Below are 18,138 nucleotides of genomic sequence, written 5' to 3' on the forward strand. Positions count from 1 at the left end.
AAAACCAGCTATACAAACTACATGCAACCAGCCCAGAAAATAAACTAGGTACAGCAAGGCTTGACAGTACCCATGTTGCCTGAAGATCTTGCAATACACACTGCATTCATCTTAACGTATGAACAAATGCAGCTGCATAGGCTGATCAATGGTGCACCTCACTCAGTACTATCTGATGGAGCAGCAACTATCCAAGGCCTCAGTCAGATGGTCTTCCTGGCCTTGCCACCAGAGATACCTTTAACAATAGGGTACTGGAGACCCTACTTTCTGTATGCAAAGCATAGGCTTTACCACTGAGCAAAGATACAAACCAAGCCAGGTGATAAGATAAGACCTCACCTTTTCCAGAACTCTTCTGTCATACCAGCTGACAGAATAAGAGGCCATCTTTACACCTGACAGGATGGCAATACTACAGCTATTCAGCATGTCAGCTAGGAAGTGATGATTTCCATTTACTGAACAGCTTTTGCTATTATCCAGAAGCAGGGAAACTCCTGCTAAAATTGTAGCTCATTAAATGAGCCACAGTTTAGAATTTACATGGAACATTTAAAAATAAGAAGTGGGGGCAGGATGGAAAAGCGTCATACTTTAAAATTACTCAAGCCTGTTTGCCTAGAAAGGAAATTCTGAGCAGACCAAACCACAGAGTAAAACAGCCCATACTCAGCCGATTTTGATAAGAACTACTTTTTGGTACAGCTGACATGTAAAAAAGCAGTGCATTTTAATCCCTACATAGTCTATGTCAAACTCCTTAAAATGCACTTCTGAAAAACATATGCAAAGTCCTATACAAAACATTTTGACTTTTTCCTCCAGAGTACCGTGTACAGAACAATAGCCCATTCATATGCACTGCAGACTACGAAAGAGTAGAGGTGAAGTATGGGCACAATCCACTAAGAATTTCTCTTGTGCAAGCCCCAATGAAACAAATGACTCATTCATTCCAAAGCTTTGTTTTTGCTCAAACTCACTGAGGGGAATGAGTAGGAAGCACTCTCATTTGATAGTTCCATATGACAACTGAGGTCAGCCTCACAATATAAACCAACTCAATTGAGGAGATCTGTGCATGGATCACTTGATGGATGGAGAACCAGAGATGCCACCTTATAACTGGTATAATGAAATACCAGTCAGGATTGTCCATGTCATTGTATTTCCAGTTTCTATATACAGGATGAGAATCAGTTCATTTGAAATGTGATGCTGGATGAAAGTTCTGAGGATACCCTGGTCTGCAAAAAAGACAAATAAATGGGTCCCAGAGCAAATCAAGCCTGAACTCCCCCTAGAAACCAAGATGCCTACATTATGATAGCTGCACTTTGGTCGTATCATGAGAAGATATAACTCACTAGAAAAAACAACAACGCTTGGCAAGATAGAAGGTAGTAGGAAAAGAGGAAGATGACGTTACAGGTGGGTAGACTCAGTCAAGGAAGCCACAACCCTGAGTCTGGAAGGCAGTCAGGACCATAGTTCCTGCCATGCTTGCTAGCCATATGATCTGTACATGCTTTGTAATACTGGATGATGGGATAGGCTACACTATTGGGGATGCTGGGTGGAAGGATTGTCTATCTTCCTTGGAGCTGGTTAATGAGCAGATGCAGAGAAGAAAACCACTGTGCTGTGAGCTATCAAGGTCAGTTCCGTGGGAATGCTTGGGAAGGAGAGGAAAGAAGGGGCAGTCCTGGGAATGAAACGGTTTGTGGAGGAGTGTGGTGTTAAAGGCTTTTAATATACTAGGTAACCAAAAATGCTTCAGTCTTGACAACAGCGTTATGTTGTGCTCAACCCCAGTTATCTGAATAAAGCTTTCTGACTTTGCTGAGCCTTGTGTGTCTGAACTGCCGTCGGCCTGAATGTATCAACGTGACATTGGTTAATAACATTAAACACTAAAAATAAATAAATAAATAAATAAATAAATAAAGAGGCCCTAAAACACTGGGCAGCTACTGCTAGTCATAGCAGACAACACTGGTAGATAGAAAAATACTCTCAGCTGATATAAGGCAGCCTCTCAAGAGTCTAGAGATAAACATATTGACATGCACTTTGGCTTAATGGTGTCTAATTCCTGTTATGCCTATTTTACAGAATGAAAAGCTGAGAATCACACCCAAAGACACCCAATCTGTACCATAGGGTTAAACTGATAGCAAGACCTGCTACCAATTCAAATGTTCTAATTATGACAACACTCTTACTCAGAACTTCCTAAACGGCTGATCAATGCCCAAACCACCTTTATCTTTGGCACACTGCTTCTTTAAGTCCTCCACTGTATTATTTATTTTGCAGGAGCAGGAGGGCAGGGAAGAGGAGATGTCATTTCCAACTCGTGGTGACCCTAAGGTGCACCAATCATAGGGCTTTCTTGGCAGGTTTCTTTAGAGGAGGTTTGCCATTGGCATCCCCTGAGGCTGAGAGAGTGTGACTTGCCCAAGGCCACCTGGTAGGTTTACATGTCCAAGTGGGGATTCGAACCCTGGTCTCCAGTCATAGTTCAATGATCAAACCACACCACCATGCTGGCTCCTACACCAAATACTCAAGGAAGAAGAAGTGGGGGAATAGACCGATTTTACATATAGCATTTAATCCTTGGCGTCTCCAGTTACAAGAATTAGGTAACAGGTAACAAGAAAAACTCCCTCCTTGAGCCCCTGGAGAGCTGCTGCCAGTCAGGGTACATAAGATTGGGATAAATGGACAAAACCCCTGACATGATATAAAACAGCTTCCTCTAATCCTCACATTAAGATTTGAGCCCTTTTCCTAAGTACAGCAGCATGTAAATTTATTCCAACTGTATCCACAGCAACAAGACTATGATAACAGCTCTTCCTTCAGGCAAAACCTAGCTGGCTACCACACATTCTTCAACAGCAAAACAAACAGGCTATGCACACACAAAAACCCCAAATATATGAGCAGTTAACTTCACTCATCAACTTCTATAGATAGCTGTAGCCTGAGCCTGATGTTAACAGGCAAGCCTGCAAAATACAGCTTGCGTCTAAAGAACTTGCCTTCTCCAGGAGCACTTTATAAACAGAAGGGTGGACTTTGGCAGCACTGTCACAGACAAAAAAAGCCCCAATCCATTTGTACACTGAAATAAATAGATTTTAAAATGTGAAAAGATCAATATTTTAAGCTAGTAGAATGTCTCCCTTACTATACCTATCAAACATTAAGGTTTTGTCTTTTCCCATCAGAACTGTCAGTGTCAGCATCAGCTGTGAAGATCATACAACTGTTTGCAGAGGAATTCCAAAAACAGACTAGAAGTACAAATTATACGCTACCATGTGTTTTAAATGTGTTTTAAACTGCTCTTGTTTTGTGCTTTTAACAGAATTGTTTTAACCATTTATCAAGAAGATTTTAGCTGTACTTGGTTTTCATTTGTTGTAAGTTGCATTGGGTCCCATATCAGGAGAAAGGTGGAATATAAAACAAATAAATAATATTATATATCATAACGTAGCATTTGGAATATCCTTAAGCCTCCACAAACAAGAATGAGCATTATGAGGCAGAGTACGAACAAAGTGACTGACTGGTTTGACAGGAGTGCCTTTTGAAGACGGGGCACATGTTTCTCACTGGCTCTACATGCCTTCACCCAGTGTTTTGATACAGACACTTCTGTTTTCCCTGACTTGCCCTTAGATAGTCATGTTCTCAGTTTCTATATTTCCACTTCTCTGTTTCTTGACTTTTGCAGTTACTGTAACAGAGATGCTACACAATAAGTAGTACAGCCTTAATGCTACACATTTTTGACACTGGCAAGACAGTATAAAAACAAAAACGCTTTAAAGGGTGCATTATGCGAATGTGTTATGGAATAAGCTTCTGAGGTATGCTTACTTCATCAAATGTATCATGAAGTGAGCTTTGAAGCTAGCCTACCTCATCAAATGTACGATAGCCTTTCCAGGTGCTACAAGCGTTTGGTTTCTTCTGCCGCTGGCTAACACGGCTACCCCTTTGGAAGACACCATGACAGTATACCCAGTCAATTTCCAGAGAGTCCTAGAGCTGCCTTCTTGCTAGTTTTAAGAGTATGCTCCATTTGTTAGGGCAAATCTTTAGTTTCCTATTCCTATCCCCATAAAACCAAAGAACTAGGTTTTTCAGAGTTAGTTATAGGGAAGAATTGGTCCTCTAGAACAATCCTACTCAGTTCATGGATTGGTGCTGCCCCATAAGCCATCAGCTGCTAGAGGTTCCACAAATGGAGGAAACAAGGGGCCACTGGGCACAAATAAAGTGCCAGTCCTTGGCAGACTAGGGGGAAATCCCCGCCTCCCCATACCTAAAGAAACACTACCCTGGAAGAGTAAAAGGGAACATTCTCTAACTCTTTGGCAATCTTCAAACTCCCTTTACCTCTCTAATTTTTGTTTCCCATTTAATATCCCTGTACAGGGTTATGGAAGTGTTCAGAACATGTTGTAAACCACTCAAAAAGCAGAGCAAACAACTAAGTAGAACTTAAAGGCGCTAAAAAGGACATCAGAAGAAGAAAATGTAGCGAGCCAGTGTTCTAGGGCCCTCCAGATTTCCTTCTGCTCTACATCCAAGCCCTGGGCACTGCAACCTATGTGGAACCAGGGGGAAGAATCCAGCAGGTTCCCAAGAAGCTGCTAACAAGATAGTTTAGGGTGGGTAAGTCATGGTTAATTCCTCCAGCAACTGCAATCATCATCAATAGGCTACAAACACACACTTCATTTAAATCTGTCTGTCTGTCTGTCTGTCTATCTATCTATCTATCTATCTATCTAAAAAACCCCAGCAGAGGCAGCTGGAAACATGTTAACCCCATACCATTCCCAAAGACTTAGAAAATATTCCCCACAGGAATGTCAAGGGTATAAACAAAGGTGGCTTTCATGAGTCACACAACACCCTTCAGCCAATTCCCAGGCGCTGGAAGACTTGCATCTTAAAACTGACAACAAAGAGGAACATTTAACCCTGGCCTTTTAAGCAGGATAAACAAGGAAAGGAAAGAGAAAGACGGTGAAAACCCCCACCACACGCTTACTGACATAGGGAGCACAGGTAATGCTTTTTGCTCAGCCATTCTCAAGGAGGATGGCAAGGAACAGCATGAGAGGAGACAAACTGTTCAACACAGGCAAGCTTCAACTGAAGACTAGACATTTTGACATTTCGTGGCTTATATGTCAAACTCTCTTTTTTGCTAGATCACCCCTTGCAATAAAAGCCCAAAAGAAAACCTGAAGTAAACTACGTAGAAGCAAATAGTGCCAGCAAATGCCTTTCTCCAACCTAGAGCCTTGTTTATACACAACTGCTCTTACGTCCTTCAATGTCTGTTCAGGAGAAAGTGCAAAGGTTGCATTTTTGGCCTCTTCCCAATGTTTTGGTAAAGGATTCAAAATCTTCTACAAGAACTCCTCCTAAAGTGGGATAGGTGGAAGTGGAGCGCATGGCCCACTAGTGGATCCCTTAGCACCTGTTTGTTGCCATGGGTCCTGCAAAGCATGTTGTTGGACCAGGGGGGCCTTACCGTGTGTGGCACTTCCAAGGTTCTTCTGCAAGAACATAAACCTAGTCACCTGCCGCAGATTACTTCTGTTTTTATTGTGCAGATAATCCCGAGTCTCTCAATCCCTAGGCCCTACTACTTTGTAAATTTAGAATATGTTCTTGGCCACAGGGATCCTAGTAAGAAGCATACCACACAAAACTTAAGCCAGCCTGTCCTTGGGCAGACATATGACTCAAGAGACACTCTTCTTGTTTGAAGGAACGTCTACAAGAAAGGCAAGGATTTGAATCATGAAACAGGAATGCCATTCCCACCTTCCTGTCATGCACCAGAATGATTTCAACAAGCGTTACAAGACCGGTATTACCACATGTTGGGAAACACAGTATCTTACCAACATTAGTAGATGGGTGGGGACTGTAACTCTGTGTACGGTGCTCAGAAGTTAAACTGTGTGTCTGTGCCCAGCCTAAAAGTTCCTAAAGATTTTTTCTAAAAGATCCATCCATCCAAGCCCAAACCAACGTCACTCAGCACAAAACCAGGGGCTTAGTTTTATTTACAGACCTGGCCTTTATGCAGGTGTAGTCGCCAGATTAAGGATTTATGCAATCTCTCATGACCCAGGGTTTGTTCTGAGTAGATTGGAGTGAGAAACAGTACAGAAGTGAACCTTTCTCACCTAAACACTCTGGTTACATTCATTATATACAAAACACAAAGCCTGCAAGGCCAATGGTTACATTAACTCAATACCTGAGAAGACTGTGTAATGATTTTGTTTAGACGGATATTTCTCCAGTCAGACAATTGAAGAAAGCTTGCTGGACTAACCTAACAAAATATAAATTAGAATTGTCAATTATAAGCAAGATATTCAAACCTTAAACAGCCAGACAAAAGCATGCCTGGATCAGGAGATTGGCTCAACTGGCACTGGTCCCTTATTCTACAGCACCACAATCTCATTTATCCCCTTATTTCCACACTTTAGCTTTGAATAACAGATCTGAAATCCCCTTCCTCCCATGGAGACCAAATGTGATCCTCCTTTGTTTTTATAAATGAAAACCTATGACACACGCAATGCTGCTAGGGAAAGTAGCAGCACTTTTTACAAACTGCATGGGCAGCCATTTTAGCATTACTTTAGAAGATAAAGTGTAATGTTAATAAAACAAGGCCAACCTTCCCACAGTAGGAGAGGAAAGCCATTTTGGAAAAGTGAAGCCCCAAGTTCCCCCTCCTGTTTCTCTACTGACAAGTATGCTACAGCTCTGCCAAACATACGCAGCCAGGGACATGACAGCAGTCAAATACTTGCAGAGATTAAAACACCACATTATTAAGAGAAATATCACAGACACTATTCAATGTATTTCTTGTTCCACATAATCTACAATGCTAGTCAATCTGTGTCAGGAATAAAGCACAGTCCGCCCAGTGTACCACACTCTTTCTCTCACATTCATTGTCACACAGTCATTCTCCAGCATTACAATCAACTCACCTCTTTAATAACTATGCATCTTCAAAATGGCAGAACACAAGCTTTCTGCCAGCATTTATATACTATAGGGTATGCTTCTCTCGCTAGTCCCTGAAATCTCGATTTAGATGAAGCAGGCCACAGATGCCCTCTCCCAAAAGCCTACCTTGCAACCTGTGTTTCTGAACTTTACCTTCAACGTTGTCCCCGCGTATAAAACGCATCACCAGGCTGTATGGCAACACAAAGAAACTTACTTATAGCATGTAAGAGTGAGGAAGTAGCTTTTTAGTCTCCTAATTTTTAGCCACAGTTTAAAATGCCAGATATATATAACTGCTATTTGACTGAATGTGCACTTGAAGCAAATAAGACAATTGCATCCAGCTGCCCACCCTTGCTGTACATTAACAGTGACATGTCTGGCTTTTAAACATAAACACACATACACACACATCCAAGAAGAAAAAGATAGGCTAAAGTGACGCTAACAGTTGAAGAATTGGTTGCTGCTAAGAAATACATTCTCTGAGAACAATGTGAGTGTAGTTCAGCATTCTAAGGAGACTGGGTTTTTTGGCAGCCGAGAAAATATGCTCACAGTTTGGGATCTGGTCCTGGATCAAGCCGTAAAGGTCCTCCGCGGCTCTCCCAGGACACTGCTCCTCTCTTCACACTCGTGGCAGGAAGTAGCCATTGATTCGGCTCCCTCGGGCCAATGGTGCTCCCACCCCGCCACTGATGTCATGCAGCAGATTGCACACCAGTTGCTGGCTGCGTCTCTCCACCCAGTTCAAATGGCCCTGCCTGCCTGTCAGCCTACAAGTGCTTTTGTGTCGGGAGGCGAGCCAAGGCAAAAGGCACCTTTTGTGTGCTCACCGTTGCCGCAGGGTACTTCAGTCTCAGGCAAACAGGTCACAGTCTCTGGTCTGCTTCAGTGGTCTGCCTTTCGGTCGGAGGCAGGCAGGCAGGCAGGCAGGAAGGGAAGGCGCACGGCCCGGTTTAAACCTGCAACTGTCACCCGAGGCAAGAGCAGAGAAGATTTAGCCCAGTCTGTGTAACTTGGGCTGCATCCACACTGTTTTGACACTGTACTCAGTGCTATGGAATTCTGAGAACTGTAGTGTGTGGTGGCCCCAGAGTGGAGCCCATCAAGTCCATCACTCCCACCTGCGACCGCTCCACAGGTACATCCCCTTCAGTCCATGAAGAATCGAGTGAAGTGTGCCTACTCTGGCAAAGGAATACTGTATGTACTCATGTATAAGTCTAGCAATTTAAGTCCAAAAATTGACCCCCAAAACCTAGGTCAACTTCTCTGCAGATCAATGTAAATACTGTACTTTAACTGATTAAAAAGGGAACCATCCCCTGGTGAAAGGCAAGAGTGCAATCTGTTCTGGAAGCACTGACCTTCCTCTACTCTCTTTTCCATCCAGCCTTAGTGTGAGCCAAAATGGTTAGGCTTGCCAGAATACTGGAGGTTCTTTAGCCTTGTTTTCCTTTGCGTCATCATTTAGAGCCTTTCTTGCATGTCCCTAAGTGTTACCCTCAATGTCCCACAGGTCATATCAATATCCATAATTCTTCCCCCGACTTATACATGAGGTCGACTTATAGTCAAGTATATGTACTGTATGGCATGGCCATTTCAGGCTACCCAGGGAGAACCAGAGATTGTGACTTGACCTAAGCCTCTACCTTTAAAACTGGGTTGTTTTAGAGCCCACAAAACCCAGCTTCCACCCCCCGCTGAGTCCGCACAGTTACTCAAACCTTCACCCAAGGATCTTTCAGTTTAAAGTAGAGAGACTCCCAATTGCAGTCCATACAGACACAGAAAACTACCAGCCCCAAACAAAGTCTACTCAGCCAAGCTTCTCAAAGTAGCCTAGGGCCCAACCCCCCTGTGGAAATCATCCATTTCGAGACTGCTTGAACTGCCCTGGCTCAGGGCTGAGGAATGCTGGGAACTGTAGTTGATTGTGGCTCCAGAGCTCTGTGACAGAGAAGGCCCCATGGCTGACATACACTACAGTTCCCAGGATTCCCTAGCCCTGAGCCAGGGCAGTTCAAGCAAGTTTCAATCTGGATGACTTCTGTGGGGTGTTTTGAACCTGAGACCCCCTTCAACTGCCCTGGCTTAATGCTAGGGCATGCTGGGAACTGTAGTGGAACTGCGAGCCACGGAGCCTTCTCTGTCAGAGGGACTCTGGGGCCACCATCCAGTACGGAATCCTGGGAATTGTAGTTGACGGTGGCTTCAGAGCGCTCTCTGACAGAGAAAGCTGAATGTCTGCCAAGAGGACAGTTCCCAGGATTCCTTAGCATTGAGGCAGGGCAGCTAAAGCGGCCTCAAAGGGGACGATTTCTGCAGGGTGTGTTTGGGATGCTAAAATCCCTTTCTCCCTCTCTCTCCCTTGAAGTGTCGCTTTCAAAAGAGAGACTCGTCTAGGGAGGGCTTCCATTCAGATCCTGACAAGAGGCAAAGGGGAAAAGAGAGCTTGCTTCGCCCCGAAAGGCACGGCTCCTTTGAGCCATATTCTCCGCCTTTAAGGAAGAGGGGGATGCGGGCTTCTCCCTGACAAAGAGCCCTTTCCCCGGCCTCAATGGTCCTTGACAGGCCCCCATGCTGGCTCCCCGCAAAAGGCCCCTCTGGAGCCCCGCACCTGGAGCCCTGAAGGGAACGGCTCCAGCCTCCCAGGTTGCTCGCTCGCGGAGGGAACAAGGGGCTCGGGCTCCACGTGGGAGAAGAAGCCGGGGCCGAAGGCAGCCCAACCCCGCCTGCCTGCCTGCTCCCCAACAATTCCGGGCCTTTCTCCTCAGGAACCGAAAGCCCTTTGGAGGGACCCCCTCCGCTTCAAGCGCGAGCCCCCTTCTCAGCCCCCCTCAACGGCCCCAACGGTCCTCCTCCTCAGGCCGTTGGCGCCCTCGAGGCTCCCCTCAGGCGCCTCCAAAGGGCAACCCGAGCCTCCTCTTGCCTCGCCCTCGGGAGCGAAAACCACCAAAGCCAGCGGCCTAGTCCCCCTTTCGCCTCACCGGCCTCGGCTTTCCCTCAGAGCCGCCGCCGCCGCCTCTCGCCTTCCTTCTTCCCCCTTCATTCGCGGCCTCAGCGGCGGCGCCTCCTTCCCTCTCTCCTCCTCCTCCGCCCTCCCCGGCTTTCAAGGGGCGGGAAAAGGCAGCAGCCAAGCCGCCTCCGTCGGAGGAGCAGCCCAGGCCCCGCGAGAGGCGGAGACGACTGCAGCAGGCCCGGCCCCGAAGCCGGCTCCCGGCTACTAGGCCCCCGCCGCCGCCTTCCCTCACGTTTCCTCACAGAGAGGCCTTCTAAGTCTGGCTCGTTCGACACTTCACCCCCCGTTCCTTTAACAGCCCTGTTCGAATGGCGACTTCAGGCTGCGTCCACACTGGAAAATTAACCCACTTTGGTGTCGCTTCAACTGGCCTGGCTCCAGGCTGTGGAATTCTGGGAGTTGGAGTTTGTTGTGGGGCCCCGAGCGGAGCTCCAGGAGCCAACCTCAGCAGTGCAAAAATAACTTAGTTCCACATCATTTCACTACCCTGGCTCCATGCTAGGGAACTCCACATGCTGTGGGATTCTGGGGGTTGTAGTTTGCTGTGGCACCAGAGCCCTCCGACAGGGAAGGCGAAAGGCCTCGCCAAACTACAACCCCCAGAATCCCCCAGGACAGTTAAATTGATTATTTCCACAACCTAGGTCACTTTCAGTGCTGTGAGGGACATTGGAGCCTTCTCTGTCAGAGGCCTCGGGTGCCGCAGCAAAACTACAACCCCCAGAATCCCCCGGCATGGAGCCAGGGCAGTTAAAACGGCACCGAACCAGGGGTTTTTTTCCACACCGTGGTCCAAAACCCGCTGCAGAAACAATCCAGTTTGAGACCACTTCAATGCAAGGGAATTCTGAGAACTATCGTTTTGTGAGCCTTCTCTGTCAAAGAGCTGAGGTGCCACCATCAACTATAATTCCCAGGATTCCCCGGCACTGAGCCAGGGCAGTTCAGTAATGTCAAACAATAATTTCTGCCGTGTATTTTGGACCTGAGTTAAGACTCTCTGCACATGCCTTCACACCAGCCTTGGCTGCTTCCATTTCTTAAGTTTCAGCCCTTATCCGCTGCTACAGAGAGGCATCGTGTGGGTTCCTGTCACGGTTCCTTATAATTCACCATTTTTAAGCTCCCCTGAAGCTGAAGAAGCGAGCCAGAAACCTTCTATATATCACACATTTAACATATCCCTGGGGTAGTCTTCTTGGCCATCGGGCAAAGTACCCCGACATCCAAAATCCACACGCCAAACTGCACAAAACGGGGTGCAAGCTTGCAAAGCTCCACTGGCAGACACAGCTTGACAAAATGGAGGCCGGTGACTCACTGCATTTGTCGTTCTCCTGTATTAATAGTAATAATAATAATAAGAAGAATACATTTTATTTCCCGCCACACAAGGCATAGGCTCACAATATAATTTAGTACACTTATTTAACAGACACAAAAGTGGAAATGCAACATTAGCTTAAAAATCCTGATGGCAGCTGATCCTGTCAGATCTCAGAAGCTAAGCAAGGTCAGGCCTGGTGAGGGCTTGGAAGGGAGACTGCCAGGGCATGCCAGGTGCTATATTCAGAAGGCGCCAATGGCATTGCCTCCCAAATAAACGTTGCCAAGAAAACCCTATGACAGGGTCACCGCAAGTCAAAGTCAACTTGAAGGCACATGACAACAAACGTTGTTTCTGTTTACCCAGGCCTTGGAGCATTAACTGTTGCAGAAGGTCTTTTAATGAGGTTATGTTATATTTCTATTGCATCTCTGTTGTAGATCTATCATTACGATTGTATTTTCACAGCTCTTTTAAAGCTGTTTTAAATTAATGGTTTTAAAAGGATGGTTTGTTTTCCAGCTGTCCACTGTTTGAACTGCATTTTGTTTTAACTCATATTTTGAGCCTCTTAGGATCGCACTCGGGAAGAAAGGCAAGCTGTAAATCGAATACAAATAAATGAAATAAGTGAGGAAGTTATGATTGCTTACTAACAAGGATGGGATCCCTATGGCCCTCCAAAGATAACCAAACTCCATAATGTTTGCTATGTGGCCCAGGACAACTGGGAGTTGCAGTCCAACATTTTTTGGAAGGCTGCACAACTCTCAGCTCTAAAGAGCAACAATGGAAGAAGCACAGCTAGAGAGAAAAGGGGAGCAGTTCTTAAGCCTGGAAAGCTCCAGGGCCCTGAAATTCCTCTGCCTCTTCTCTTGGTGTGAAAGTGACTGAATATGGCCTAGTAAGAGCATAAGCATTGCTTCCCACTTGCTCACCAATGCCAGCTTCATGCTTGCTCTTATGCCACAATAAATCTTGAAGGTCTCATTTTGGTGTCCCCAACTGTGCCCTACTAAAATGGGAATGAGAGAGGCTTTCCTTTCAGTTCTTTCCATTGAAAATGCTTTTTCAACCAGGGGCTTAAAAAACAAAAAGGAACACAAACAGGTTAAGTGCATGGATGAATATGAGTCACAGATGCTATAATCTTGCCATGGTTTTGTTTTTTTTAGAACTGCAGTCAAGGCAGCTTTAACTCCCTTGACTGAATTGCATTTTTAAACCAGTTGAACTTTACTCTGTGTGTGTCTGTGTTTTAAAGTTGACCTATAAACCTCAGCAGCAATTCCGGGCACATTTATTTTAAGACAAACAATTCAGTTAACAAAGCCTCTGACAAAGAAGTGACTTTTTATAAAGTGTTTTCACACCCACCCATTCCTCCCCATTTCCTGCGTGTCCTCTGTCCAGATGGAAGTATTTTTAGCAGCATCAACATTGGGAGGATTGTGATGGAAGGCTAGACAAACACTGTTGGTATTACACTGCAGCAGTGTGTCTGCAGTACACAATGCAAGAAAGTCTGAGCTGGGAAAAATAGGATCCTAATGTGGCTTCATTTGACTGCCTGCAACACGCAAGGTGAATAACAGCTGCCTCTGGAATCCCTTACTAAGCTTACACTTCAGAAGCAGTTTCAGAATCACAGGAGGATTCTTTGAGGCACCTCTGCAAACCAACCAAATATGCCTGTCACCAGTATCAAACAAGGCCCAAGATGGTTGCCCTGGCTCTCCACAGGTGAGATGTTTGGCACAAGAGACTGCCAGAAAGTAGTGACCCTATGGGATCTGTTCACTTGCCTAGTGTTTAGTGCCAATGATTATTTGTAGCATATACTATTGGACCCTGATTGAAAGAGCATGGAGAAATAGAAAGGGCATTGTTTGTACAGATTTGATACTGAAAACTGGACATCTGGGACACTGACTGCAAAAGGTGGTCAGGTGCAACAATATTCTACTACCATCATAACCAGGGAGTCAGGCTGAACTTGAACATGCTCAAAGTAAACTGAGATTGACATACGTGTGAGTGGAGCCAGTTCCTTGGGCAGTAACTGGAGACCAGGGAATGAACACCAACTGAGCTGAAATATAAGAGGTTTAAAGCACAAAACACCAGCGCTTACCTTATCCAGGCTACAGAAATGTGCAGATGTTCTCCAGAGGGACCAGAAAAAGCAGGACTTGCTGATCCCAAAGGGTGCTTGCTTGGGGTGAGCTGGCATGAGATGACAGTTACTCTTCAGAGGAGTGCACAAACAGAGAACAATTGTTAAGAACTGGTATGCCTTCTCCAACAGGTTTCCCAGGAGGAGAAAGAAATGCCAGGAGAGAAGGAGGCAGCACATCTGGTGTCTCTTGTGCAGTAGGTGCAGAGGGCACAACAGGAGGAGAAGCAGCAATTTCTTGCTCTGCCCTACTCAGCAGGTTTGCCAAAGGCAGAAAGCAGACTTCAGTTGCCTAACCCCTTCCAGCCACACCAACATTTCAAGATTCCAGTTTCTTCCTTCCCCCTCCTGCTCCCTTCAAGAATGCCAAGGAAAACCCTTCCTCCAAAGGAAGGCAAGACTGCAGTTGCTTTCTCCCCTCCTTACTATGCTAACTGAGGCAAGTAAAAGAAGCCAACCAGTCATCCTTTCTTACCACATCAAACTCCAAGCCACCTCACTCTTTCACCTCAAGCTCCTTATTCTCGTCTCTCCCTCTTTGCTCTCCCACCTCGGTCAATTGTATAGACATGCTGGCAAAGCTATACATAGTGAATGAGACATCAGTTTCTTTCTTTCTTTCTGGAAAAACATTGTCAGTTTGAAATGTTGTAAACCAGGGCAATGCAAAGTGAGACTTACCTCTAATTACCTAACATTCTAAATGTCTCTAAAATCAAGGCAGCACATCCAAACTTTTGGAAATTTGGCAGAGACTAGCTAAATGTTGTGGATCACATTCTGGTCAAATTTAGGCAAATCTACTGAGAGCTGAGTAATAACAGCATTGATTTAAACTTTTTAAAGACATATATATGGAGCTGTGTACATGGATTCTAGCCTTGCTGCAGCCGAAGGAATCCAAATGAGTCAATACACCAGAGGTACAAAGTTCATGGGGAAAAGAAGCCAGTATTATTGTTGATTAGATCTATGTTTTCCTTACACATACAGAGTGGACACAAAATCCTTCTAGAGCCATCAGTAACAGTAATGGACTTGTCTGTGGGCTTTGCCATTCCTCATGAGTCATGTCATGCTCTGATAAAACTGTCAAGGCCTTGGATTATTATTGGTGACATACGCTAGCTAGACACACCAGCACATGTCCTTTGTTTGGTTGCTGGGGAAGGAGGTATGTGACACTAGTAGCAGCACTAAACTAAAGAACTAGCTCAATGATTCAAAACTAATTCAATTAGAAATTGCGTTACTTATTGCAAGCTGTTCTGTCTTTATTATAGGGATGGGAACCATGTAGCCCTTCAGATATGTTGAAGGGCTACCTACCTGCAACTCCCAGCACTATTCACCATTGGCTAGGGCAGCTGGGACTTGTAGGCCAACAGCATCTGGTGGGCCACATGATTCTCAACCAGCTCTATGGGAAAAAATGTGAACAGCATCTGAAAGAAATGGAGCAGTTTGCTTCTCTAAGCATTCACTGCTGTTTAAAATGGATATTTGCCTTTCAGTAAAAGGCCTTCTCCCATTAAGCATGCCACTGCTCTGCTCATGTTTAAAAAGCACATTAGAGGTTCAGTATGCACCAAAAGCTCATAACTCAAAGAAGCAGTTATACTGGCAGGTTGCTAGACAGGTCAAACTCTGTGGCAATTTCATTTGGAAAAAAAAGATGCGGCAAGCACTTTTTCTGTCTCTCTTGTTCTAGATGGGATCCATCTGCACATGTTCTAAGTGCTCCAGCAGAGCTGGATTTCCAAACTGGGAGAGAATGACAGTGTGCAGCCCTCAGCAGATGTTCTTTTCACTCCTGGAGTCAATGCAGTACTTATAAATGCTGCCATATTGACATCCCTTCACAGGCAAGCTCTTTGTTCACAGACACACATTAACAGGCTGAATCTGTATGCTTGTGGCAACAAGACCAAGTCATGTTTTCAATCCTGAAAAAGGCTAAAGGGAGTGAATCAATATGTATACTGTGTGTGTGCCTGGGGGAAACAGACACATAAGCTCTATGTTGTATAAAGAAATCCGTTAGTACCCTCACCCCAATGAAGTGGACTGGCGTCCATAGCTTATGCAAGAAATATCCTTTACATTGCTTTATGCTGCAACAGGTTGACACAGCTATGTCTTGGAAGCCTCTGAGGAGGTGAAATGCTAATAGGAATGCTAGAAGGAAAAGGGACACACACACACACAAACTAGAGTGCTCAGAAAAGACTGCAACACCTCTGATCTAGTAAACCATAGTCATGACTGAATCCTACTGGAAATGATGGAGTCCCTTCATTTTCAGCAGAACTCATCCCAACAAGTCTTTGACACTCATGTTACTTGTCTTTATTTTATTTAAGATTTATAAGCTGCCTTTCAGACTAAATGTCTCCAAAGCAGCATATAAAGATTAAAACCAGAAAACATAAAATGATGAAACAGTACCAGTTAACACTTAAAACCAAGTACCACAGACAATAGTCACAGTCCAGTCCCAACTCGGTTACCAATTGATTCTTTAGGGCCCTGCTTGAAGTCCTGTAATAATGCAGGCTGGCAGATATGGAGAAGCCTTTCATAAAAGAGGGGCCACTACTGAGAAGGCTCCTCCAGCTCAAATCCTCATACATGGATCAGCTTTTGTGCACAAGTCATCAAGCTGGTGGTTGTGGAGAGCTGCCAGAGTGGAATGAATTACATGACTATAGAGGCGTGGGAAAACATCCTCAAGACCTGCTCACATCACTCTCATTCATATCAAGAATTACTGCTCACTTGTTTTAATACTCTAGCCTAGATTCTCACAGAACACACCCAGTCAGTCTAGCAGAAAAAAATTCTAGCCGTGAAAAAGACTCCCATAAAAACCAAACCGATTTTCCTAAGATTGGACAGCAGAGATCTGGAAGATTGTTTACTAGAACACATGGACGCACCCATACAGCAACACATCACTGATATCTAAGTTTCTGCTGTCTTATATCAATAATGAAATAACCTCTAGAAATACCGCATCCTGGCATCTTCAGCTAAAACCGTCTTAGACGTAAGGAATGGGACATCTCTCTGGTAATAATAATAATAAAATCTTTATTTCTATCCCGCCCTTCCAAGAAGATCAGGGCGGCTTACAACATCCAGTGTAGCTTGAAACTGGCAGTCCCCAGTGCAAAACTCCTATCTTTCCAGCTAAAATAGTATTTCCTGTGAGTCTGGAGCATCTTAATGAATATATAAGATAAAATACAAACTATTTGGGAGGTAGATGGTGATGGACTGGAATAGAAGACACCTGGGCATCCTGTAGCTTTAACACTGCTGTCCAGGAAAGGTAGAGCCAGTATGATGCAGTGCTCTGATTGCTGGACTACAGCTCTGAAGATCAGGTTTCTAATCTCTGCTTGGTCATGGAAATCCACTCAGTGATCTTGAGCAGGTCACACACTCTCAGCCTTAGAGGAAACTTCCACTGAACAAATGTGGCCAAGAAAACCGGTGACAGACTCACCTTAGGGTTTGCCGTAAGTCATAAACAACACGCAGGCACACAAAAACTGGAAAGCGGGTTAAGCTTTTCCAGCCACACAAACACAAACTTGTCATCATTTCCCCCCTCTTTTTCTCACTCAGAAACACATGCACACAGGGTAAGTAAAGAGTTCCATTTTCCTTCTGCCAACCTAATTGTGGCATGGTTTTGCCTCCTGATTCTTTCCAAGGTTGACTTTGATTCTATACTGACAGTCCCCTTCAGCATCTTTCTGACAGAACAAGAGCCTACACATGACAAAAATTAAATATGGCCCACATCCTAAGTTTGAACAACCCATAGTTGAAGGAAGGCGACTCCCTTTGACTTGGCACCCCAACCCCCGCCCCCCAATCCCCGGAGCCCTGGTTGTTCATATTTGGCTAAACTGTAGGAGGCAAAGGAAGCTCAGCTGAGGCAGTACAGCATGCATTCCCCACAGTTCACGTACAAAACAGTCACAGCATGGACAAGTTTCAACTATGTTCAACTGCTCCACCCATTTACGATCTTCTGTTATAAGCCACACAACTTTATAGGCACAGAGGCACTTTTTGTGTGGTTCAGTCCTACTGATACTTTTTTCTGAAACCTCAAACACACAGATTTAATTAAACCCACTTAAAGAAGAAGCCAAGGAAGAGTTCATAAATGCATTTTTAAAATGTTCTTATTAAGACAGGATAGCTAATGGTAGAACCACCAAGTACCAAGACAGAATATTCCAGAGTAGCAGTTGTTCTTTGCCATCATTCCCCGCTCATTCAAAAAGTCATGTGGCTAGCTGTTACTGGATACGAAATACTACACTAAACACATCAGGGATCTACAGACCCTTGGCGCCGCTGATGTTTTGAACTTCAGCTTACACAATCCATAACCATAGCACTTAAAAAGCAAATTCGTTGTTTTGGTGTGTTACTTGAAATAAACCTTAGGAGTGATAACAAAATGTCAAAACACCTCTAAAAGAGTCAGTTAAAAGCAAC

At 44.8% G+C, this 18,138-nt stretch overlaps 1 protein-coding gene across 12 annotated transcripts in view; it reads right to left on the bottom strand.

The window, feature by feature from the left end:
* The window catches only part of CLIP1 (CAP-Gly domain containing linker protein 1), a 94,066-nt gene extending 80,264 nt beyond the window's left edge, over positions 1 to 13,802 (bottom strand). For 3 of the 12 annotated variants that reach the window (XM_042442121.1, XM_042442114.1, XM_042442123.1), the window contains exon 1: positions 10,083 to 10,292. The gene's annotated coding sequence lies outside the window, so the exon portion shown is untranslated. Of the gene's footprint in view, positions 1 to 7,644; positions 7,761 to 7,922; positions 8,058 to 10,082; positions 10,297 to 13,575 lie in introns of those variants that run through there. The other 9 variants (XM_042442128.1, XM_042442127.1, XM_042442115.1 and 6 more) reach the window with 8 other exon arrangements.
* Positions 13,803 to 18,138: the final 4,336 nt, after the last annotated feature.

The sequence above is a fragment of the Sceloporus undulatus genome, chromosome 10 (genome assembly GCF_019175285.1).
Source record: "Sceloporus undulatus isolate JIND9_A2432 ecotype Alabama chromosome 10, SceUnd_v1.1, whole genome shotgun sequence".
NCBI lineage: Eukaryota > Metazoa > Chordata > Lepidosauria > Squamata > Phrynosomatidae > Sceloporus > Sceloporus undulatus.